A 26,681-nucleotide genomic window follows, 5' to 3' on the forward strand; every position below is an offset into this window, starting at 1 on the left:
CAATAAAGTAATAGTTAGCTCATCTGGTTGTGATTCCTATCTGGTTTACCCCAGGAGGCTGACATCAATCTTGCAAGTCTAAAAGTACACCTCTCTCCCCCCCCCACCACATCTCCTTTACAGTCCGAGAAACTAGGGAGGGTCCCTTCTGAGTCTCTTGCCCTGCCCAGTATCCAGTTGTAGGCTGTGCTGTCTCTTATCTGACCGTTCCTCTGGCAGCGCCTCTTTGCCCAGTCTCCCACGTTCTTTCCAACATACCATTACACAATTCCTAATGCCTCCCATGGCAGTTCTAGTGAAGAGACAGGAACAGTTCTACCTCTTAATGATAAATCATAGTTTAACATTGTGGGTGAACAAGGCCACTGAGTAATGGTATTTTTTGTGAGCTAGGGAGGAAAAAAAAAATCAGAACAATATCCCCTAGCTGAATCGAGGTATAATTTGAGGATTTCACTGATAAGATTAACCAGCAGTTCAAGTAGCAGGTCCCTGTCTATTACGGATAAGATCAAACTATATTATGGATTCACAATTTTAAAATATTTATTTGATATCAACTGTGGGCATTTATGCGGACAAATTTTCTCAGATGTTTAAGGTTCAAGAACAATGTGGTCTAACTGTTCTCCTGGATGCTGTGTTGAGATTGCATGATTTAGAAATGGATGCAATGCTAGTGTTCGGTTGCTGCAATAGTATGAAATATATTAAGATAACTTGCGTCTCAATAGCAATGAACTTTGGAAAATAATTTGAGTTATTTCTGTGATGGCTTCCAGATCACCTGCAGGGAATTCTTTATATGCTGCTCTTTCCTGTTGGGGTATTTACTACAACAAGCATAGCAGGACTCTGTTCGGTTTAATATAAAAATCTGAGTTAAAAATTATGAATTGTGTCATGCTGCTGCATCTCTTAAATTATTTTAATGAGATGGGTCTCTCTTAAAATTAAGCAATTTATTATTTCCTAGAGAGCAACTATGGGAACCATTTAATGCATGTAAGTGATGTAATTACAAACATAGGGTAGCAATAATATTATGCAATTGTACTTTATAAACTAGAATGGGAATATTTCCTGCCTTGATAAATGACTAATACTGATTTAGTTTGTCTATGCATCATGATAATTCTTAGCCGATGAGTAGGGTGGATAGTGCTGCTAATTGTTTCATATGCTGCTTATTACTAATATACTGTACATATATTTTCAGGTTATTTTCCCCCCCAGATAGAACACTTATTTTTTTTATTTCAGTCTTTATTTACAAATGGGGCTGTAATATGTTTAAAACTGTGGCTTTCAGCATGCAAATGTATCCCAGTTTGGAAACTGCAAATTCACACAAAATGTGCACCAAAACAAATTTGTCTATCATCCCTAGTAATTACAAAAGCCAGTATAATTTCCATATAACTAATGGAGTGAGGATGACTGAAATATATGCAATAGTTTTACTGTTGGGCTGATTTCCTCCTTAATTGCTAGGCATTTTGTTTTGCTGCATTATTATTGTGCTAGTCACATGTGATTCTTTTTTTCCATAATGATTTCAAACCATTCATTGATGGACATAGAGCTGTCAGCATACAATGCTATGCCATCCTGCCCCCTTCCCCCTGCATGCCTCTTCAGGGCATTAGGACACTCTCCTGACCAGTAAGGATAGAGTGCAGAGGGCTTCTGAAAGACGGGAGGGTCACTAGAGATCCCACACAAAGCCCTTTGTGAATACATAGCTTCTCTTCCACAAAATTTAGCTGCTTGATTTTGGCAATTTTTGAAGTGCAGGGAACTACCCAGAAAATAAAGGGTTAGCAAATATCCCATCTCCAAGGTTCCTTTTTGTCACAGGATCCTACTGATGCATAATTTGGCAGTGATTATACTGCTCATAATTTTGCTGTTAGCCTTCAAGTCAAAGAAGATGGGCCTTCTCTGGTCTGAAGATCACATGCATTAATGAGTCAATTGCCTTAAATAAATCTGCATGCAGGTGCTGGGCATTCTCATATGACCTCTAGCAATCTTAAAGCTGGTGAGAGTTCTAGAAACGAAGGCCAGGGTTCACTGGGACTCATACAGACCATAGCTCAACAATGATGGGGATGGGGGAGGTCACCAGACCTGCCTTGGCTGCTTCACCTTAAAAACAATATTGTAGAAAAGAAACTGCTGAAAAGAGCAACTGTATAATCCCTTGTGAAGAACATTTTCATAGATTCATAGAAATCAAGGGTTGGACCAACCTCTTGCTCAGGCCAGGAATCCTTTGCTACATCATCCCACCATCTACAGTACTTAAACATGTTCAGCAAAGGAGGATCCATCACCTCAAGAGGCAGTGCCATTGTTGAATAGCTCTTAGCATTAGGAGACTTTTCTTAATGTTCAAATGAAATCTGCTTTCTTGTATTATAAACCTATTTTGTTTGTTTGTTCTGTCTTCTGGAACAACTTTCAACAATTCAGTTCCCTCTCTTCTATAGAACAGTTCTTCAAATACTCTTTTTTTCTTTACACAGTCATTTATTTTGTTCCTTAAATGTTTTAAAATGAATGAAAATGTTCAGAATAATAAGAAAGAAAAAATAAAACCATATTCAAAGACAGCTATTGTGTCTGCCTGCATTCCCGTCTTTTTTCTAGGTTGAGCATACCCAATGATTCCAACCATTTCTTGGAGGTTTTTCCCTCCAGGCACTTATCACCTTGGTAGCTCTCCTCTAGACCTATCTTGTTTGTCAATCTCTTTCTTAAAATGCAGTGCCCAGAAATGAATGTAGTGTTCCAGGTGTGATCTAACCAAAGCAGAATAGAGAGGAATATTGATTTCTCTTAATTCGATACTATACTACTGTTGACGTAGCCTAGGATTGAATTTGCTATTTTTGCAGCTGCATTACACTCTTGGCTCATGTTCAGCTTCTGATCCACCAAGATACACACATTCTTTTTGAATGTACCACTGCCCCATATGGTCTCCCCTATCATACCTTTGACTTTTCCTATCACAGGAAGACCTTACATTTGTACCTGTTGACATTTTGCTGGTTTCTGCCAATTGCTCTAGTTTGTCAAATCATTTTTTTAACTCCTAATCCAAGTAATTCCCTCTTGCCCCCCCAAATTAGAAGACTAGAACAGAGCCTTGGGATACATAACTCCACACTTCCCTTGGAACCACTGATATATACCTGTTGGGTATATTTGTTCAGCCAGCTCTGTATCCATCTGAGGATAGTATTATGGCCTTGCTGGATTCATCTTCTGATGAGGAAGAATAGGAAGTAGAACCAGGGGCTTCCAGGGATAATAGTATTGGAGGGGGTTATTCCAGCAATGCTGAAACCAGTAACTCTACTCTGGCTGATCCAGCAAGCCCCCAGGACTCTCTATCTGCACCTGACAGCCTTTCAGACTCTAAGGTTCACCCACCAAGTCCCAAGCATAAGTGTGCTTTAAAGGTACAACAACAGAGGGCTGAGCTCTGCAGGTCAGATACATTGGTCAAGAAGCAGGCTGGCAGGACAGTAGACTCTAATGAATAATGTACTTCAGCTGTGCATCTGGGTGGTGGCTTAAAATGGCTGATTTAGTGGCCTCCCTCCCTGAGAGAAAATGCTGAGAACAACTTTTGCAGTCTCAGTTCTGTCATGTTTACCTTGTGCCATGCTTTGAACTCTGGATTCCATCTCACTGTATCCCTTGTCTGTTCCCTTAGACTTGTTGTTTGTTTATTGGATTCCTGGTCTTGACTTGTGCCAAGCCTTGACTAAGCCAACAGAGAAAAGGTAGCCAAACCCACATTTTGTTGAATGTTTTGCTGAAGTGAAGGTATGTTATATTCACCACGTTCCTATGCAAAACTAAACAGGTCACTCTATTAAAAAAGATGGGTTGTCATGACTTATTTTTGATAAACTCACGCTAGCTGATGCTAAGAAACACTTTTCCCCCCTAAAAGCTTATGGACCAACTGCTTAATCATCTGTTCTACAGTTTCACCCAGTGTTGGCCTCAAGGGGTTCACCAGATCAGCTGGACGTTGGGAGGTTCAGAACAGACCAAAGGAAGTATTGCTTCATGGAACATGTGTTAAATTATGGATGATCTTGTGGCTGTCAGTTTAGATGATTTTGTAAGGGGTTAGATAAATGTGTGGAGGTTACAGTTCTCAAAAAGCTATAGTCATAATAGCTGTATGCCTTTTACGGATTGGAGCTGGCATATCTAAGAACAATAGTATGTAAGTCCTGCTTCCAGCCTTTCTAGAAATAGAGTGTATCTGTGGACTTCTAATCCAGATTCCATAGTTATCACACATCCATGCTCACAAAGAGTTTTGTGGTTCATAAATGGGCCCAATTAGAAAAATAATCTGCTCTTGAAGATGTCTCCCTCTTGAATCCTCCAGCAGGTTTTGCAAGCAGCCATTCTAGCTGTTCTGCAGTCCTGCAAAATGTAATTATTTTCTTCCTGTGCACCAAGTTTGAGTGATGCAGAGGATTAGTGTCACATGGAGGTTCATAAAGAGGTTTGTATAATACTTACACAGCTATTTGTTCTTAGTTGTTGTCCTGAGGACATGTAGAAACAAATGCAGATTTACAACTCTATTATTCACTAAAAACTTGCACATTCTTCATTCACACATAGTGCATGCCTGTACATAATCCAACTAAAAGTCTCATTGGCTAGACTAGGTTTGATTTCCAGAAGAAATGAGGTAGGAAGCCATCATGCATGCATCTCATTTTGCATGATGGCTGTTAAGTACTACAGTTCTTCTCTCCTTTCATAACTTCCCATAAGTTTCACCAATCCTAGCATGGCACTTCCCCACACCTCTTAGTACTTTTCCACCTGAATGCCATTGCCACAACCAGTTCCCTCGGGAATAATTGCTTGTTTTAAGATCTGTTTCTTGTTGAGTTTATGGAGAGTTCTTTATTCTGTTGTTTTTACACATGCTGTATAAATTGAAATCTACTAAAACAAACAAATTTGTAATTAAATCAGCAAGTGCTGAAGGCTCACTGGAATAATACAAATTTTAATTGCTTACAAAATATTAGGAGCGTAGAGGCTGAATGAACTAATGTGGGGAGGGTGTTGCAGACAACAGGGACTACCATGGAGAAATCCTATCATCTGGTTAATCCCACCCACCCCCCTTCATTTCTTGGAGTGGGGAGTGGGGAATTCTTAGAGGGTTATCCTAAACAACTAATTCAGATTGGCAGATTTAATTCTGGCAATGTGTGGCTGATATATTTTGTGCCTCTTTCACTTGGGTGTGGAAGCATATTGTATTTTGCATTAGCATTTATTATATTTATATCCTGCTTTTTAATCAAGAGCTCAAGGCATGTGCAAAGAGTGCCTTTCTCCTATTTTTCCTCACAATGACAACCTGTGAGGTAGGTGACAAACCCAAGAAGTCACTCAGTGAGCTTCTGTGGTTAAGGGTGGACTAGAACCTGGATCTTCCAGCACATAACCAGCATCTTAACTGGTACACCGTACTAGCTAAAGAATATTGTTCAGAGCCAATATTGTGTGAGGAAGTATATGCCACAAACCTGATCCTGGTTGAATTTCCTACAATTGCTGGTTTATTTCTTTGTTTAATGGACATAGAATGTTCTGTGACAGACTGGAGACTTGGTTTACCCATTGTAATAAATGATGATGAACTTTGAGTTAGTATGTTAATCCACTTATTATAGTTTATATCATAGCCTTATATGTAAACCAGGCCACTGTTTAAATCATGATGAAAAGAACTGGTGACTTAGTGAAGTGTGTGACACTAGCCCTTGTGTTACATGTTATTTGATCTTATTGCCATTATTTTGATGGTAACTGCCCAGAGTCCCTCTGGTGGGAGGACATGGGCAGTGACAAATTTGATAAACAAACAACTAAATAAAGAAATAAGACTAGAACAATTACAAATCTAAAGATCTGAACTTCTTCTTTCTTGTCCAGCTACTTGTAATCTGATGCAGCTTTGTGACCTAAAGACTTGTCCATTGTTCATTGTCCATTGATTGTAGGTGTATCCCTATATTAGCTGGCATTACATGAAGGCTTTTACCACATTACAAATATTTCTTGAGCTGTTGCTATAGCTTTCCAGTCTCATCACAAAATGTATCTAGGAAGAGCTAATTCTTTATCGGCCTTGTAAATACTCCTCTTTTTGCATTATTCAAGGTAATTCAGAGTAGGATTCTTTGAAACATGACTTCTCATCATTAACAACAATATAAAAATACTGAATTTTCATTTTCCTTGTTTTTGAATATCTTACTTTTTCCTCTGCTTCCTTATTAATGCCTTTGTTTTAAAAATGGGGCACAGAGACTCATGATCTCAGCAAGTATCTTAGTGAATATACTTTTGCTTTGGGGCAAGCACAATTTAATATTCATGGATCTGGCTGAACATGAAGGGAATCAATGTGGATTCTCAAGTTTCAGGTACTGGGGCTAAATATCAGCTGTGAACAACTTATCAGAGGATTGGCAACATTATTAAAGTATCATGTTAGAGCAAGGTATATCTAAGTTTAAAAAATCCATCGAAAGAAGGATGCCAGTGCTAGTTGACAGTCCATGAAATACAGCTAAGAATAAAATGCCTTGTTTAAAAAGCAGTGATCTCAGCAGAGAACGACAGAATGAAACAATACAAAGGAAGGCAAAGCTGTAACATAAACAGAATTTCACAACTTACTCTTGATGGGTTTCCATTCAATGATGCAGGTGCTGTTAGCAGGTTCAATTTGCAAACAGTACTTGGATCTTTTATTGGAAACACTGCATAAGGACCACTCATGCCACCTGCACAAATAAATAAATAAATAAATAAGCATAAATGGCTGGTCTTAACCTCTGGAAATAGTTTTTTCTTCCAAGGTTTGAGATCTAGAAAGAACAAACATCTTTCTATTGTCAAACGGAATTGTCATAGACTATTAGTTAGGAGCTACAAGTTTTGGTTTCAGGTGTGATGGTAACAGTGTGTCAACTCGTCTGAAAAAGTGCAGTCTGGCATTAGGGGTTAGGTTGATGCAGTGCTTCAGATTTAAAAGCAAAAAAGGTGCTTCAAAGCATATGGAAGTGTGAACCCAGGAGTGGTCAGCAATTCCTTTTAGAAGACGTTTTTTCAGTGCCGTCGTAACTCTGGACTGTCGCTAAATGAACGGTTGTTAAATCAGGACTACCTGTAAATAGCAAAGGCTAGCATTCTAGGTTTATTTTTCTGGTTACCAGCTTCCCAAATTATAATTATTTCAGTGAAGGTAGATTATATGCCCCAGATGCTATGTCTGAGGGACAAGTAATGAAACCAGTGTTGTGCTATTGCAACACAAAGCCTACCCCACCCCTTTTTTTTAACTAAAAAAAATTCTAAAAATTTTATAGTAACCCTAAACAGGACAATAAAATGTTAAAAAGGAAGACAAGAACAATTCATGAAGCCAAATATTAATATTTCCTTAGTATTCCTCCCACACATTATTATATTTATCTGGCATAAAACAATTATAGTTCCCCTGGTTAGTGTAAGATATACAGTACAATCAAACCATATATTTGAGAAGGCTTTAACTTTATCTTGACCAGAACACAGATGAAGAGTGAAGCTCAATTTCTCTGCTATGGCCATGTGCCAGACATTTTGGTAACAGAGCTCAAACATCATGATTTTATCATTTCAATGTTTAACTATGGATATTCTAGCAGCAATCAACAAAAAATACCCCTAATTCTTTAGAGCAAATATTTGCATTAGATCCTAAATAGATATCATGCAAAGCAAGTTGTGGACACATATTAATTCTTTGATCTATTTATTTTATTTATCACATTTTCCCACCGTTAATCTATAACTTAATCCATTAATCCACATTAATCCACCATTAATCTATAACTTTACCAATCTCAAAAAATGCCTTAGACCAGAAGGAAAAAGTATGGAGACATGACCACAAGGACAAAAATGGTTTCCTTTCCTTGCAACCATTCCAACAAAGAGAGAAGGCTGTTTTTTGTTCATGTATGCTAGTTTATAGGGACGCGGTGGCGCTGCGGGTTAAACCGCTGAGCTGTCGATCGGAAGGTCGGCGGTTCGAAACCGCGCGGCGGGGTGAGCTCCCGTTGCTCGTCCCAGCTCCTGCACACCAAGCAGTTCGAAAACATGCAAATGTGAGTAGATTAATTGGTACCGCTTCGGCGGGAAGGTAACGGCGTTCCGTGAGTCATGCTGGCCACATGACCCGGAAGTGTCCTATGGACAACGCCGGCTCCAAGGCTTTGAAACGGAGATGAGCACCGCCCCCTAGAGTCGGACACGACTGGACTTTACATCAAGGGAAACCTTTACCTTTACCTTTATGCTAGTTTATAAGGAGTCATATACCATCTATGGAAGAATTTAAGAATATTAAATTTGGACTGAGAATGATGACACTGGTTTCCATTTCCATATTTTATTCCACTCTTGATTCTTTATCTCTTGTTGGAAATCCTTCTTCCAGCCATTTTCAAGCCAATTAGAGGCTAGTGTGTTTGTCCATGATAAGATTACATAGTTTAGAAATTAGATGAATTTGAAAGATTCAATACCACTCCTTCAAAGTTTGCCAAAGTTCTGCTTGTTTGAGCTTTTATTTCTAAATTAAGAAGAAAATATCTAACTGTAAATGAAGTAGCCAAACACATTTTGAAGAAGTTAACTCATTAATTATTAACTCCAATAAGATTGCCAGAATGATAGAAATCCTTCAGTATGTATCATTTCTGATTGATCTTTGGTTTATAAAATATGGTAGTGAATGAAGGGAAATTAGGATGGCTAAAAATAGTAAGAGGAGAACAAGAAAATGCTAAGGTTTTTAACCATTTGGCCTTGATTTTAAAATTAGCACTCCAAAAATGATTATCTTTGGCTTTAAACTTTTAACAGTGTCTGGTAGGAATAAGTTTTTAATATCCCTGCAGCATTCTTCTGAGGCCTCCATTTCAGAGTTTTGTTCAATATTTTGTAAGTGGAAAGCCTCATAATAAAACGATCAATTCTGAGTTCCAAACCCACCCCGAGATGTTTGTTTGTCTATATATATATATGTATGTATGTATGTATGTATATTTACAAAGTCACAATCTTTTCCCAGCAAGTATAAAGTTAATAAATAATTTTGCCATTGCCTGAGCATTAACAAAGTTAAATAAATTGATAAAACTTGAAATAAAAATAATAATTTAGGAAGAAAAACCATTTTAGTGGTGGTGATTGTTCTGAGCCATAATAACTTGATATTACCTCATGTTCTGATTTTCATTTTAATAGATTTTATTTCAAGGGCAAAGTTCAATTTACCAAGCTGAAATAGTTTTTTTTAAAAAAATATTGACTTCAAAATACTGATACATTTGTGTTTTTGTGTGTGTGTGTGTGTGTGTGTGTGTGTGATTTTTGGAATACCAAGGAGTTGTAAAAGTTTATGCTGGCGTTTTGCTCAAATCTAGAACATAACAATACAGATTTTGAGAAGTTTTTTTTAATACTGCCATAGCCTCAAATTTTGCCAAGTTTCCTCTTGTAATTTAGGAACCAATCAAAATGAATATTTGTAGCTCAGGGTTGAACTGTGGAGTCCTTGGTGCTCTCTGAGCCTTGTTGTTTTCTTGCAGACGTTTCATAGCCAGACTAGGCAACATCTTCAGTGCAAAAAGGGAGTGGGCCTTGCTCTCTGTTTATATACTGTCCAGCTTGTTTTGGTGGAGGTGTTGTTCTCTCCTTGGAAGTTCCTTGATTGGGCTGTTTGCTGCTTGGTTGAATGATTGAGTTAATAGTTCCTTGATTAGGGTGTATTATGCTGTTTGATTTTTCATCTGGTGTTAATCCTAGTGTTAATCTTTGCATATGTGGGTGTTGATTGCTGGCGAGGAGGTGTTCTGGTCGTTCGGTTCTTCTGTTGTCTCTTTTGAATGGTATGTAAATGTTGTTTATCTCTACGTGTCTGTTGATGGCTGCTTTGTCTGAGTGCCAAGCTTCCAGGAATTCTCTAGCGTTTTTGGATTTGGCTTGGTTTGGCTTGGTTTAGGACGCTCACAGTTTCCCAGTTGAAAGTTAGGTTAAGTCTGTCCATGTGTTGTGAGATAAAGGAGTTTTCATCATGTCTTCTGACTGCTAGTTGGTGTTCGTGGATGCACTCTGCTAGTCTTCTGCCTGTCTGTCCTACATGGTGGCTGTTACAGTCCTTGCACTGTATGTTGTAAATAACTCCTATTTTTTCTTCTTGGGCTACTGGGTCTTTTGGGTTACTTAAGATGTTTTGAAGAGTTTTAGTTGGTTTATGTGCTACAGTGATGCCATGCAGTTGTAACAGTCTGTTGGTAGTTTCTGAGACAATATACCCTAATCAAGGAACTATTAACCCAGTCAATCAACCAAGCAGCAAACAACAGCCCAATCAAGGAACTCCCAAGGAGAGAACACCTCCACCAACACAAGCTGGACAGTATATAAACAGAGAACAAGGCCCACTCCCTTTTGTAATGACTGCCTAACCTAACAGAGCCAGACTCACAAGTGACCTTTATGAAATCTGGTTTATTGAAGGGTTAGTATGCAAATACAGAGAAAGCTGAGAATGAGCAAAAGCGCGCCAAATACAAATTAAGAACCCTCGGCTCAAAACGTAACACCTCCCCCCACCCAGCCGTTCCAACCACCCCCTCCCAGGTGCCAGTAACCATCTTCACCCATCCTGGGAAAGCAACCTTGAACATTTGAGAAAACCCAAACACATTCCATTCCCTCAGCCCAGAGATAACAGTCCGGGCAATGGAAACCTCCTTTCCCTGTAAATCAAACACGCAATCAGTAAATGACATGTGAAGTGTTACGATGTACCAGGCACATTGAAACAGTGAACATGACACCTTTTCACACTGAAGATGTTGCCTAGTCTGGCAATGAAATGTCTGCAAGAAAACAACAAGGCTCAGAGAGCACCAAGGACTCCACAATTTAGGAACCACATGGATAGGTTCCTAAATTGTGGGATAGATAGCTCCTAATATTAGGGCTATGTTATCTGCATAGAGACTGATCTTATGTTCAGTTTTGTTAATTAAGAGGTGCCTTACAAGCTGGTTACATCTAACAGAGGTTCAATATCTTAATTACAAATTAGTGACTCTTTTTAACTCCATCGTAAGGGGGAGTTTAATTCCAGAATCATGGCCAAATAAAGATAAAGAACCGGTAGAATCTTAATGTCCTATATGTTTGCTTAATCAAGATTTAAAGATTTTCATCGCTTCTCTGCAAGAAGACTAAATTCTTTCATAACATAGTATATAAACTCTGACCAAGCAGGATTTATTAAAGGCAGATAGATTGCAGATCCAATTCACTGCATTCTGAATTGTCTGCATTATAGTAGACACACTAAAACTCTCTTAGCCATTCTTACTTCAGATATTTTTAAGGCCTTTGATTGACCACAGTGGCCCTACTTGATTACATTGGTGGAACATTTTCAAATTAGCATTCTTAAATATATGGTGACTCCTTTGCAATGATCCAAATAAACCTCAGGAATCATTTGCCATCACGAGGAGTATATAGTGAATTTGCGCTTGCTATTGAAGGTGATGCTATTGAAGGGTCACTTTCAGTCACTCTCTCTCAGCCCCAGGAAGGAGGCAACGGCAAACCATTTCGGAAAAACATTGCCAAGAAAACTGCAGGGACTTGTTCAGGCTGTCTCCGAGAATCGTACACAATTAAATTTAAAAAAAGAGGAAGGCCTACTCCTTTTGTGTGTGGGTTGTGACATTGACCCATGTACAGAAGGGGTAGAGCTTGTATGGCAACAAGTGGGGGAGATGGGCGGTAATAAAAATATGGCAAATAAAAATAAATAAATAAATAAATAAATAAATAAATAAAACATTGTCAACATTTTGATAAACTCTTCAGATTCTGTAAGGGACGCGGTGGCGCTGTGGGTTAAACCGCTGAGCTGCTGAGCTTGCTGATCGGAAGGTCGGTGGTTCAAATCCGCGTGACGAGGTGAGCTCCCATTGCTAGTCCCAGCTCCTGCCAACCTAGCAGTTCGAAAACATGCAAATGTGAGTAGATTAATAGGTACCGCTTCGGCAGGCAGGTAACGGCATTCCGTGTAGTCATGCTGGCCACATGACCACGGAAATGTCTACGGACAAACGCTGGCTCTTCGGCTTTGAAACGGAGATGAGCACCGCTCCCTAGAGTCGGACACGACTGGACTTAGTGTCAAGGGAAACCTTTACCTTTACTTTTACCTTCAGATTCTGCAGATGTCCTGACTCTGATCCAGCTCCAGTTCGCTTTTCATACAGTCAACAACAGTGTAGATCTAATTCTGATATATCATTTAGAGAGAAGGATGGTTGGTAAATGTAGCATTTGTTCTCATTTGGGGGAGTGAGACCTATTGCCAGGCCTAATTGATTAAATAAAAATCTGATACAGATGATGATTTGATTTCATCAGAGCATGTAGCAAAATAGTTGTAAGTAGACTCTTTCTGTTCCCGTTTATATTCTTCCCATGTTCATGAAATACTCTCTCGACAAATTAATTTGCGTGTGAAATAGAAATGGTAAAAAGGTTTTGTTGTATTTGATGGAAATCTTCTGTTTTAAAAAAAAGCCCCCCTGACTTTTATTTCTATGCTTTCTATGTTGCACTTCATTTAGTGCTATTCTGTACGACATTTCACACATTGTCTTTTATAGCATCTTCTCAGGAAAATATTGGTGCAGCAATTCAAGAACGGGACCTGTTGTTATGGTAACTCAAGGTGTAAAACATGTAAATACTATGTTCTGTAGATAAAACAGAATACTCCTTTGTGGAACACTTAATGTGGAGAAGAGAATTTCACATCTCTTTAAGTGACTAGTTGCACCCACTTTTAGTTTCCCTTGCCGCACCCTTTTTTCAGGTTCTAGAATCACTCAGATCATCCTTAACCCAATCCACCCATTCCATGTTTTACTGTTTTCCCTTGTGAAAATCTGTTATACTTTTGGAAGGAATGCATTTTCAAGTTGCTATGATCAATAAATAATTGCAGCTCAATGAACGAACTGAAGCTGTTGAAGTTAGGTTGTTTTTGATCTAAAATGGACTATCTAGGCTTTGTCTGTAGCATGGCTGGATTGAAAACAGTTTTACTGTACTTCCAAATGCTATATGTGTCTCTCATGATTACTGACCTCTTTGGTAATGATAAGAAACTAAATGAACACAATGTCTTGTCTACTGAAAATTCAGATGTAGCACAGGCGTGTATTAACTAGATCATTTACACTTCCTTGGCAAGATTCTTAAGGGAAGACTGCAGCAGGGTTTCCCACGTATCAAGAAAACTTGGGTTTTATTTAAAGGAGCAGTTCATTCGCTGGGTTTAAATGAAAAATGGCAGTGCAGTTCAATGAAATTGTAAGTACTGAGAATTTGGTTAATTCAATAAACCATGTTAGGTATGTCATATGAACCTAATCGATAGTTATTCAGTTGCAAAGCTGAGCAGTAATAGTTAAACTCTTAATGCCATCTGGATAACTATGCCAATGAATTTCATTCTAGGGATATTTAAAAACACAACTGCGTTTTTAACTTTCCCCTTACACCTAGGCATATTGTCTTTCTAATGATATGTCCCCCCATACATTCCTAAAGATATTAAGAGCTTAACAACAACTGGGTTCACACATCATGCTAAACCACAATAAATCATGGTTTATGACTTGGCATGCTTTGTAAACCTAGCATATTGTAGCTTATTCAGTAAGCCATTGTTTGACAATTGTTGGCTTAGCTAAATGTATAGACTAGGTCATTTTGTATGAAAGTGTTTTGTCAATTCATAAATGTGGTTGCTGACTAGCCCATCCTGACTCAGAAGCCAACAGATGTTTTGCCTGTTTTCATACTTTGAATACAGATATACCCTGTTCTGAGGTACCATGTGGATGGATATTTTAGAGACTTGTACTGTATAGGTTTTGTTAAGAGAAAATCAGCAGATACAGCACATGCTATGCATGCAGAAAGTGATAAATTCAGTCTTTGACATCTGTAGGTAAGGCAGGGAAAAGTTCTGTCTCCCTAGAGAGAGGATGCCAGCCTGTGTTGACAATATTGGCCTGGATGGATTGATGGTCTTACTCAGTCTACTGCAATTTATTACATTCCTCTAATAGAGGAGAGATATAGCTAAGAGAGATGTAGCTAAGATTTATTCTCCCTACCCACAGGTTAATGATTTTTTAATTTTTTTCAGAGTACTTCTGGTCATTGTCATTTTGTATTAACAACATTTTTCAGATTGAGATCAGTACTATTTTAATTCTGATCAAACCGAGTAGAATCGCACAATTTTACATAAAGCACTCAGGAGATTTCAAGTTGTTCTTGTAACTTTTCAGAACAATGGGCTTGTTTTTCTTTTTAAATCTTTATGTCTGCATGGATATATCTCCTGGAGTTGTTCATGTTGTTTCTTCTTGAAATAAAGGTTCACTGATTTCAGTGTGTGCAGGATGGTTGAATATGCCATTCTCTTCTGCCAAAATGTGACAGAGACACAGCAGGGTGGGGAGGAGGTTGAATCTCCAAGTCATTTTCTACTGCTGCTCTTGAGGTCCTCGATTTTCATATAGCAAGTGAAAACTAAGATGGTATTTTTATATTTGGTCACACTATAGTTAGCAAGCCATGCCTCTGATTACTGTATACAGCTAGCAGACCTTAATATGGCCAGTGTGAATATAACACTATCCAGCAGAAAGCTTGAACAGCTGAAGATGGGAGCTTCTGCTTTCCATTTCAGAGAATTCAGGAATAAGATGGCGATTGCTTAACTTCACTTGTTGCCTTGGTCCATCTAGAAGAAGAAAAGCTGAAAAAGAGCCATGGTACACATTATCCAGATGCCTATGTTACTGATTTTGCACCAGGTAAAATGGATTATAGCTCTTTCTTTAATCCTATATATACAATGACCATATATCCATTATTATAAGGGACAGTCTTTTATTTTAGATATTTTTTATTAGGAGATGCATTTTGTAAAGTTTTTCTTGGTTTTGCTCTTGAATTTTCCTTTGCAAAGTTAGAAACATAAACAATTATTTTTTTTTTAGGTATGAGGTATGTGTTACTGCATATAAACAGGCTGGGATGTTAAGATCAGGGCAACTGGCAGATCCTACAGAAAGTTTTCCCAACTGATCTGTCTGTGCCCTTAGGCGTTCCTTCCTTACTTGAAAGTTGTTTATGCCACATAGCCTGTTCTCTACCCCTTACGCTAGTATGATGTCCTCAGAACAGATTGCAGACCTTATTCCATTGGAAGTGTTGATGCAAGATTCAGCTTCCATTATAGTGAGGCCCTGTATGTGGACTGGAATGAATTTCCGTAGTGTCCTTTGCCTCAAAAAAAAAAGAAAAGTATTTCACAAGCCCAGGTAAGGATTTGTTTTTACTATTGGTTTAATACAGTATCAAGAAGCTGAATACTTAAACCACTGGGATTTGGAGCATTATTTTGCTGCAGTTGGATTTCTTAAATATGCCTACATTAGAAGACCTACTCTTCTGTTTTAAGATCTCAGAATCAGTTAATATTAAAAGGTAGGCAGACACAGAATTATGGTGGAAATCATAGCAGGCTCTTCATACCTTGTTGAATCCAGTTTGAGATGGATTCACAATTCACAAAGGTATATGCCAAGAAACTAAGCATTCCTTGGTTCAGTCAGTGTACCAGAGATGCAATTAAGTTGTAGTGTCACTTGTGGTTCCCAGTTGAACATATGTGGCTCTGCCCTATTACTTATAATGGCAATATGCAGTTGGGAAACACAATATTTTGACAGTTTCCTTAAGTCCGTTTGAAAAACTGCTTTGGAAATCTGAAGGGGAGGAAAAGAGCTGATTTTTTTTTCCAGAAAACCAGCACTTTGCACAATATGCTTCTTCTGCCAGTTTCTTCAGAGTTGTGTCTAGAAGGCGAAACTTCCTTATTAAATCATTTGTTAGTTGTTTGATTTATATTCTACCTTTCCCTCAGGAGCTCAGTACAGCATATGTATCACTCCCTCCTCCAGTTTTTCCACACAATAACAGCACCACTGGGATGGGCCCAAAGTCACACAGTGAGCTTCAGTAACGTAGCGTAAACTTGAGTGTGAGTCTTCCTGGTATAGACTAGAGTACTTTACTCTACCACATGGATTTTCAGCGCAGTGTATTTCCGATCAGTCTCACTATTCTGTAAATGCTATTTGAGTCTTTGCTCCTGTTTATCCAATTCTTTGTCTTATTTTCTTAAGTGACATTGCCAGAAAGCTAAGAAAAATGTTTTTATTTTATTTGTTGCTTTTGAGCTAACATCTGGAAAAGGAAGAAGATAGACTATTTCTTTTCAACTTCAGTTTCACATTAATATAAAGAATCAGTACTGGGGTTAGTATCAGTATATACTGTATATCAGTATCAGGATCTCTCAGTATATCTGGCCTTGAACCCATGAAAAATGCTTGTTCACTATGAATTTACCCCTAAACCATTTGGTGTTACCCTCTTGTATTCTGAGCTCCAACCCACAAGTTCCTCTTAACTTTATTTTTACTATTATTTCAAAAATTGGCAACCATAACAGGAACTTGAATGTGTTACAGGTAGTCCTTCCTTAACAACCATTCATTTAGTGATGGTTCAGACTTACAACCGTGTTAAAGAAAATCCTTATAACCAGTTCTCACAGCAGCATCCCCGTGGTCATGTGATCACAGATACGGCGCTTGGCAACCAGTTCACATTTACGACCATCGCAGCGTCCCATGGTTATGTGATCACCATTTTTGACTTTCCTGGCTGGCTTATGGCAAATAAAATCAATGGGAAACTGTGTGATTTGCTTAACAATCATGTGGTTCGCTTAACAACCACATGGTTCATTTAACAACCACCACAAAAAAAGGTAATTAAGATTTGCTTAATGGCCACTTTGCTTAGCAACTGAAATTCTGGTCCCAATTATGGTCATTAAGTGGGGACTACCTGTATTTATTGGTTTCTAGAAAGCAAATGCTAGGTTAATTCTTTAATGATGATGACAATGATTTATTAAATTTCTTTGCCACCTGACTCCACACAATTCTGGGTGGCTCACAAATAAAAACATAAAAAAGAGAGATACAAAAAATAAAACAAGAATAAAAGATGGCAAAGATGACAAGAACCAGACAGGAATGAAAAATAAACCCACACAATCCAAGGGGACTTCACTCACCCTCGCTAAAGGCCTGAAGAGCCAGGTCTTCAACATCAAATGCCTGTTTCAGGATTTAAAGCAAAGCACAGTTTTCTTATGCTCTGATTCTAATCCTTAGTGCTAAGGGTATTTATCTATAGGGAGAAACAGATAGCAGGACCCTGACATTCCCAGGCTAAGGCTCATTACCAGAATGGGATAGAAGCCATTTTCAAGTGTCTGGATCATTTGTCTCTTCAGGTAACATCTGTAAAGAGATACCAGTTGGACTGAATGCACAATATCATTTCTTACCAGGCTGGTGCTGATCAGTCACAGAACTTAGGTTGCATTTGGTAAATTAGATGTTGCCAAAAGAGGAACTGCATCACCAAAAAATTAAAAGGAAATAAAAGGAGATAAATTGGATAGATCTGCATAGAATTTATGTGGATTTATATGTCTAGATGGGAATAACATATCTCACTATAGTAGGTAAGATTACTGTGAATACCTACTACTTCTGCTGTATAATTGAGTTATTTATAAAAAAAATAATAAAGGAGGGATAAAAATTAAATAAATAAAATAAATAATTGGCAATGGAAGCTAGTTCTTTCTTAGGGCTCATGATTTCTTTTCTTTTTTTTAATATATAATTTTTTAAAAGATTTTGATTACAGTAGTAAAAACTAGTACAAACTAAATTTAAAAAGGAGGAGAGAATAGAAAGAAAGAATAAAAAGTACAGGAAAAAAGAGAAAGAGAAAAGAAAGAATATGATAAAGAAAAGAAATATATAAAGAAGTGATTTCCAACTTTCATCGCAACAAGATTTAGTAACAAATTTAGTATCTCTTCACCCCCCTATAAGTTTACAAACAGATATCTCTTTGTCCCATATCTCATCCCTTATCTATAGCCAAATCCATAAAACGTTAACTTTTCAATCCTGTTGTCAGCAAAAAGTCCATAAATGGTTGCCAGAATTTTGCAAAAAAAAAAGCGCCTTATTTTAACCTTGATCAAAGAAATCAACTTTATATTCCTTCCTTTTTACTTCTAACAGTCTTAATTTTTAATTCAATCAAATATTGTCGTAGGATTTTATTTCTCTTCAATTCTTCTTTATCCCATCGCATAGACTTCTTCAAGGGTTTAACAAGCCTCTTTTGTTTCCAATAAGAAAACTTTTTCCAAGTCATTGTCTTGGTTTTGTATTTCCCCTTTAATTTTTAAAACTTCAGCCAGTTTCTTTTGTATATCCAATAAAGTATCCTTTTCCAAATCATTCTCTTGGCCTGTCATTTGTAGTTCTACTTTCAGCACTCTCTCTGTCTTGTCAGACAAAATTTGCTCCACATCTGTCATCCCCTTATTAACATCTTTTGGACATAGTCTGCCAATAGATTCAGACATCATTATTGACACTGTTGATATTGTAGCTACTAATTTCTGGCTCCATTCTTCAAAGATCTCCTTTAATATTTCCAATACTATGACTTTTTGTATCATTTTGTAAGTCCCAGTACTAACCAACACCAAAAGCAGCCTTGTACTTTTTTTCCTTCTGCTTAGAATCTTTAGTCACTTCTTGTCCTGGCTTAAGCAAAAAACCACACTGAGACTAGAATTTCAGTCTCTAGTGTTTATTAACCACTATAGTAGACAGAAAATCCTACCAAACTGAAGGAGCGTGGGACACCCAGACAGATAAACCCCAAAACTCAAGGCAGGTCTGCCCTGAGTTTCTTTGAAGGACAATTCAAAGCCTCTAAACTACACATGCATTTTCCCCCCTGGATAGGGGCTCCTTCCTGTTCACCATCCATACTCATAACACTCCTAGTGTCCAGTTTCTAAAATCATAAAGTCACTTATCTTTGTTATGACTTACAATAGCCAAGATAAATCTGGTTCCCATGAGAAGCATTTTATTTTATATAGTTAATTCCAAAATCTTATTCCAAATTTATCTGAACCCTTAATCCATTTATAACTTTCTTGGATCAAAATCTTATTTAGCTTTTTGCTGTTTATTTCAAATTCTTTAAGTTCTTAAGCTTATAAATAATTTTTCTTTTGTTCAGAGTTGAAGATAAACCCACCCAACGACTTTTCAGACTTGTTGTTCTGAAGGTCTCTAATAGCTTTAAGATGATTAATAGGCAATTTCCAAAAGTGATTAGAAAGTGAGGCTTGCAAACTTTGTCCTTTGAAAGGCTCTGCTGCAGTTACAAGCAAGATGGCTGATCCCTTCATCTCCTGGCATTCAGACCCACTGAAGACCATTGTCCTATGGTCTCCTCGCAAGGAGCAGCCATCCAGACTACATGTGGGTGATCTCCTGTCCTTTCCTTTCCTCTCCTTGTCCGGAGAGGTTCCAAAGAACCAGTCTAGTCACTGGTTCTTTGGTCTTTGCCACAATCATCAGCTCTGCTTTCATGGAGACAGTATACCACCCTTCAGTTTAGTTTAAAGTTGCAAAATAATTTGGGGGACAGAATCAGACAGTATACCACCCTCACCCTAAAGGCCATGGACTACAGCAGAAATCCCCCTGATACTATCATCTGAAACCTAAGTTTGAAGAAAGACCAGAAAGAATACCTTGGTCAATGGTATCAAAGGTCACTAAGATATTTAAGAGTATGAGCAGAGACAAATGGCCCCTGTTGTGCTCTCTTGGCAGATTATGGAATTCAGCATGAATGTTAAAGTTCCCAAGAACAACAACAAAAACAAAAAACCCCTCCGGGATCATCAGCACTATCACCAAGATCAGTTCTAAAAGTTCAGGCAGAAAGATTGTTGGGCAGCAGGGTGCATGGTGCAGCAGCAGATTCTCCAACCTGTATCTTTCAACCAACTGCAGATAAACACACTCCAATCCCTTGTCCTCTTGCACATGAGGCTTAGTAAAGTAGCTGAATTGCTTAGCAATGTTAGTTGTGCTTCTTTTTTTTCTGCTTTCCATATCTGCTCCTGAAGAGTCTCTAGCGTGAGCAACTGGACCTAAATGGCTCTACCCAGTTCCGAACCAAGCCTCCTTCACTCAAACAAGGTCAGCCTTTACCCTCCTGTAGCAGATCACTCGGATGATGAATTTTATTAACTGTAACTTGCTTTTGTGACTGTCATGAGGAATCCAGCAGTGATTACAACTTGAATTCAAGTCAATAGACCTTTCTGAGGAGTAAAACCTGTCACATTTGAGGAGTAAAAATACCACTCTCATTTAATTTTTTAAAAAAAATAAAGTTGCCTATACCTTTTTGGATTGTCTGTCAAAATTAGATTACATTTTTCAAGAAGTTTTGCTTCCAGCTGTGAAACCTTTCCTGCACCTGGCTTCATAAACAATTCTGCTTAATTAGAAGGTAAACTTGTCTATCAACTCTCTTCTTTCCCTTTCCCCATTCAGCTGTTTTTCCATATATGGAACAATTTTTCAGCCTTCCCTTTTCCTACTGCCTAATTGCTCCCCCCATATTGTAAAGGTTCAGATTTACATTGGGTCAGAAAAAATTCCAGAGGGGGAAAAAGCTTTTTTTTTTTGAGAGAGAGAGTCACATAATCTTTCAGCGGTGGCCCAATTTGATTCTGGATTTGGCTGATCTGAAGCACATCCTTTGTAAAGTAAATGGTGATCAACAACATTATGTTACTTTACATTAACAATTCTCATTCCTAGATCCCTGCCCCCTCCAGACATGTTAGAATTACTGAAATGGTTATATACCAAAACCATGAAACAGGCCCGCAACTAGGGTCTGGGTCACCCAGGGCAAACATGGATTCTGCACACATTTTGGTGCCCCCTCAGCACTCATTTTGGCGCTCCCCCAGCATGGCGCCTGGGGCACATGCCCCACTTGCCCTCCCCCCCCCCGTTGCAGCCCTGTGTAGTGTCAATGCGGAAGACCATTGTTATTTCAAGGAGTTAGTTGACATATGTTGATTTTCTCCCTCACACAAAGAAGATTAGAGTTTATTTTGAGTTATGTTGATGCTTAATTGGCTTGTTTTTGTTTCTGCTGGGCATGAGGAGAGGGGAGATAAAACCACAAGATAGTTTTTGTAAGAATAACCCACTCCTCCAACAGCCCTCCAAAAGTGTGGAGGGGGAAGAGATAATTCCCCCCCATTGTTTTTTGTAAATCTGCAAGACTTCCCAGGCTCTTGTAGGCAGGTGTTTTTGGCCTGAGAAATGGCAAGTCAAGGTCAGGTCTCATAGCCTGTAACCATGTAACATGGTCACGAGGTTGGAGGGCCAGACTTTGATAAAAACCCCTGGAATTGGTTGGAATTTTGGGAACTTCTGTGCAGACTCTTAAGTGCTTGGATGCTGCAGAACAAAGAAAGCCAGCCTTTTGGGTATCCCTGTTGCTTTGGTCAGGAGGCTCCTGGCAACATAAAAGGGAATAAAGTCATCACCTTGCTTTGGTATGTATGATTTCTTTCTGTATGCTATGCTTTTTATACTTTTGTTTAATATGCCTAAACTGTATTTTTGTGTGAACTGTGTTTCTGTTTAACTCTGTTTGCTTAAGTTTATAATAAAGCTTTAAGTTTCTTTATCCACTGGCATGCTTATTGTCTCTGGATCTAAAAGAACCAATTGTTTGAGCACCTGATCACTGCTTGGACACTTGGCAGAACACCCTGCCATGAAATAATGCCAAGCAATGACCAGTATGGGTTATAAAAATAAAATAAAATATTAGAAATCATCAGTATCTACTTTTAATATATTTTCAAGTAGTTTTAGGTGCAGGTGATATCCAGTCTGATTAGTCTTTTGTTCAGCCTATCTTAAACAATAGGGAATATAGGTATCTTTCATCATTTCAAATGGTTTTAAGCTTGATTCTTTAAAAAAAAGTTTGCTATGTTGACTGTCTCATGCAATTAATTAAAAATACTTATGCTACACTGAAATGTACTGTACTGTGTACATATAAGTTTCCACTCTCCCCGATTTCCAATTCCCTGTTGACTTCTATATTTTTTAAAAACAATTATAGTCAGCTGGAAGATGTCTGTTAAAGGGAAACAGTTCATCTGAAACAAATTCTCTTGCTTTTTTCTCCAAATGAACCACACTGTAAAAGGACTTGAAATGTGTATACATCCTGCCTGAGAGTTTGCAGAAGATGCAGGTAGTGGATAACCAGCTAATTCTGTTTAGTGTGGCAGATATTCCCAATAAAAAGAGGCTATAGGCTGAGAAACAAGTAAAAGTTTTTCAGTTTTTTTAAAAAAGAGTTCTTTCTAGGTTTCTCAATTCAAATAAAGTTCCCAAATGAAATGCTATAGAAAATAAATGTTGTAGAATAAAGATTGAAGAATACTTAATGAACAAAATGGACATCTATGGGGAAGATGAAAAATGTTTTGGATTACATCAAAGATCTATTAGGATCCAGATCAAAATCCATAGTGACATTGTATAACAGCCATGCTGGGGGGGGGGGGGGGGTTCTAGCAGAGAAAGCAGCTTTGTTCATGGCTCTTAGTCCCATTCAAGTTGGAATCCATGTATTTGAACCTATTATTCCAGCACCATTCTGTAACTTTTTTAATAAAATGCAATGTCAGCAATTATTTTCATGTAGGAAAACCATACAAACAGTCAAGAGTGTAAATACATTCATTCGGGTCTATTTTGCTGTATCTATAGATCTATAAATTTTCCACAGTTTTCATATTTATCGTTATTAAAACTAAGTTTCAAGAACACATGTATAAAGCATTCAACAGAACATATATCTTGTATTACAGCAAACTACCATTTATATCACACTTTTTTTTTGCTCAAATTAGCTCACAACAAAAATAAATAAAAATCTTTAAGATCATCTTAGTGCTTGATGACCTCATGGACAGATCCATGTAACTTTCTTGGAAACAACTTGAAATTGGTTTACTACTGTCCTCTTCTGGAGTGTGTGTGTAAATCTTCCAAGTCTAGCCTACCATACTGGGATTGCTAACATGTAGCAGGCCACAACAAAGAAGACATAGATACAAAAATAAAATATACAAAAAATATTGTTTGCTCAGTTGTAATGAATGTCTCCCAAGTAAGGGCACCTAGGATTCTACCCCTACGAGTCTAAAGTAGTGTTCTGTTAATGAAAAAAGCAAAGAAAATCTTGCTGTTATTCTGTCCATCTATTAATATGTTGAAGGGTTACCCACTGCTTAAAGAATGCCATGAGAAAAGACAAACATTGCATTAAGCCATGACTTTTTAAACCATGGTCTGCAATTGGCTGGATTCACACAATACACTAAGGAAAAACCAAATTGAGATTAGTCTGAGGAGTGAACAGGCTAGGAGCTGGTTCAGGTGTGCTCTCCTTTCTGATCTGTCTATGCTTTGACCTTGCTTAATAGAACTGAGAGATGAACCTGCTGACCCATCATTTTGTGTGGATTTACTCACTTCCTCTATCTCCATCTGCTTTTCTTAGGGAAAATTAACCACCTTATCTCTGTTTGACTTTGCCTCTTAGAGAAGCCCAAAGCATATTAACAACCCTTTAAAAAATAATCTGTAGGTTTATTTTGACAAGGTAACTGCTACCTCCTTTCCCTTATGGAAGAAAAAAAAAACACATACATTCCAACCCAGATAACTGCCTAACTCCCCAGCTCCCTTCTCTTCAAGTTGCAAAGCTTTGGGAACATTAAATGGAGCCCTGCTGGATTAGTCCAGTAGTCTTTTCCCATGGCAGGCAGCAAGCTGCCTCTAGTGTATCAACAAACAGGATATGAGAGCAATAGGGCTGTTTCAGTAATGTTTCCCAGCAACTTGGAGCAAAAGCATACAGTTTAAGAAATCTTTCCCTTGCTCTTTTCTGAAAGAAAAAAAAAAGACAATTCCCTGTGGGTTTTTTTCTCCCTCAGAGAGAAGTGAAGCTGAGCAATAGGCAACTCAGCCAGCCAGCATCTGTCTCTCCCTCCCATCCTATAACTCATTCTATTATGCTATTCTTCCAGGCAGACCATACCATCATGCAAGGAGAAGCACTTGCTTCAGATAGTAAAAGTTGGGTCAGCAATATTTACCCAAAAGCAGAAGCTGTATGCAGTTCAACCTTTCCTGTGACCTTTGTGTTAGTCATGCTGCATCACATTCAGTGGAAAATTCTGTTTTGCAGCCTATACTGAAGAAAGATTAATCTGCCAGCAAAATTTACTTTTATACATGAAATGGGATGGGCATCATCTTGCCTTTGTCTCAGCACTACTTCTTGGGCTGGACCTAACTATTCTCTTACTTTCCTCAGGAACCTGTTCCTGCTTGATTTTGCCTTTGGCTGGCAAAATTTCCTGCCATTATAAACTATGGCAGCTCTCCATATTGCCCCCCCCCACTTCATTTAGAATTGGAGTTTTTGAGCAGTTCCCTAAACTTCTGTATTTTAGGTCAGTGAATTTCCTAAATCTGCTTCCTTGAAGATTTATACAATAATCATTTAGAGAACCAAAGCTTTATGTGTTACTTTTGTTTAAGGCTGCAGAATTAAACCTATGGTTTCACCATCAAAAAAGAACACAATTGTACAGGAAGGCTTTGAATAACAATTGCTAGGATAGTGCTTTAAATTTTTTAATAGATTGAGTTTTTCCTGTGATATGTCTATTCTTTTTGATGTCAGCTATAACACACATTATATTGATCTGTCTACCCAGTGACCTGCTGTAGTTATAAGGACATGGTGGAGGTAGATATATGGAAATGTTGCCTACGGATCCTATAACTTAGTTTTGCCCTATTAATCCTGGCACAAATTAAGCCATGTTAGCAGATAAAATAAGAACAACATTATGAGTAAAGAATGTTTTCTGCTATACTTTCCAGACCTATTAAAGCATGTCCCGGTCATCATTCCAAAATTAATGTTTACCTTTTCTAGCCCTTGCACCATTTTCCCTTTTGACATCAGTGCATTTTAAAACCTTCTGCTTATTTCTTTAAAATATATGCATAAACTCTGTGTGTTTCCCACTTGCACCAAATTATTAATAATATTAAGCAAGAACTATGATTGTTACTAAATGAACAAGAATTGTAGAACTGCCAATGGAATAAAGTGGACATTGTAGCTTGTCCTTTCTTCTTTCAGTGTGATCATTTTGGAGGCAGCCAATGCATCTCGTTCAGGGACAGGAGAGAAGATGTGGTCAAGAGAGTGAAATTACACAGAGCAATTTACTAGGGACTGGGAATAGGCTAAGAACCACGTTCCTGTACTTTCTTAGGGCTTTATAAGAGATTTAAGAAGGGCCCCTTGGTGTGGGACCAATAGCCACTCCAGATTAGCATTTGGCTGGCTTTTCTACACTGCAGCATTTTCACTCTCCAATGCTGCTCATCTTCAGAAACAGATTAGGAACAGTCTGCAATCATTCTGAGGTAACTGTCCTGAGACGCAGGCCGGGTGAGCCAGTGCTGCTTTCCTCTGGCAGTGAGAAATTACAACCACCATATAGCAGCCTGGAGCATGCCTTGCTGTTCCCCCCCTTACCTCATTGCACTGATGTTTAGCACAGAAAAACAGACAACACCCCTGCTTGCCAAGCTTTTCAGAAACGAAATGCAAGAACAGTGAGGCAATACAGCAGTTTAGCTGGCATGTCAGTGGTAGGGAGAGCCTTGTTCATGGGGTGGCGAGGGGAACCACAGCAGTGGGAAAGCTACTTGCCCTCCTCAAGTCCCAGAGTTCAAGAGTGTCATGGGTTCTTTTTTAAACCAGGCCCAATTGGATTGACCCAACTGAGAGAGACACAAAAGCACTGGACCCTGGACAGGTGGTTTCTTTCTACTTCCCTATAAGGGGTGGGGAGATGTTTAATTTTGAAAAAAAACCAAGATACAAAAGTGAAATGTTCTTCCTATATTCTGTTCTATTGCTATCTCTATACTATTACTACGATAATTACTATTAACTATGACAGTGTTTATACTATACTGTAGCGTTCTTGCAAGGCTGGCTGGGGAATTCTGGGAGTTGAAGTCCACACATCTTAAAGTGGGCAAGGTTGAGAAACACTGCTGTATACTATTACTATTCAATATATTATACTCTATTACTATTACTCTATTACAATTACCTATATACTATGCTCTATACTATACTATGCTCTATACTAGTATGCATCAATGTTTCTTTCATAAGCCTGTTCTGTCTTGAATCCCCTCTTTCTGAGATTTCTTCTTCCTTTTCTGTTAATGGCCAGCTCTTGCTCCTTTTTTGCATTGTGCTTTGTCTTGCTGGGCCTCAATACTTCTTTTCCTCTCCTTCTGAAGGGGAAAAAAACCTTCTTT

This window comes from Candoia aspera, chromosome 7, assembly GCF_035149785.1.
Source record: "Candoia aspera isolate rCanAsp1 chromosome 7, rCanAsp1.hap2, whole genome shotgun sequence".
In the NCBI taxonomy this organism is placed as follows: domain Eukaryota; kingdom Metazoa; phylum Chordata; class Lepidosauria; order Squamata; family Boidae; genus Candoia; species Candoia aspera.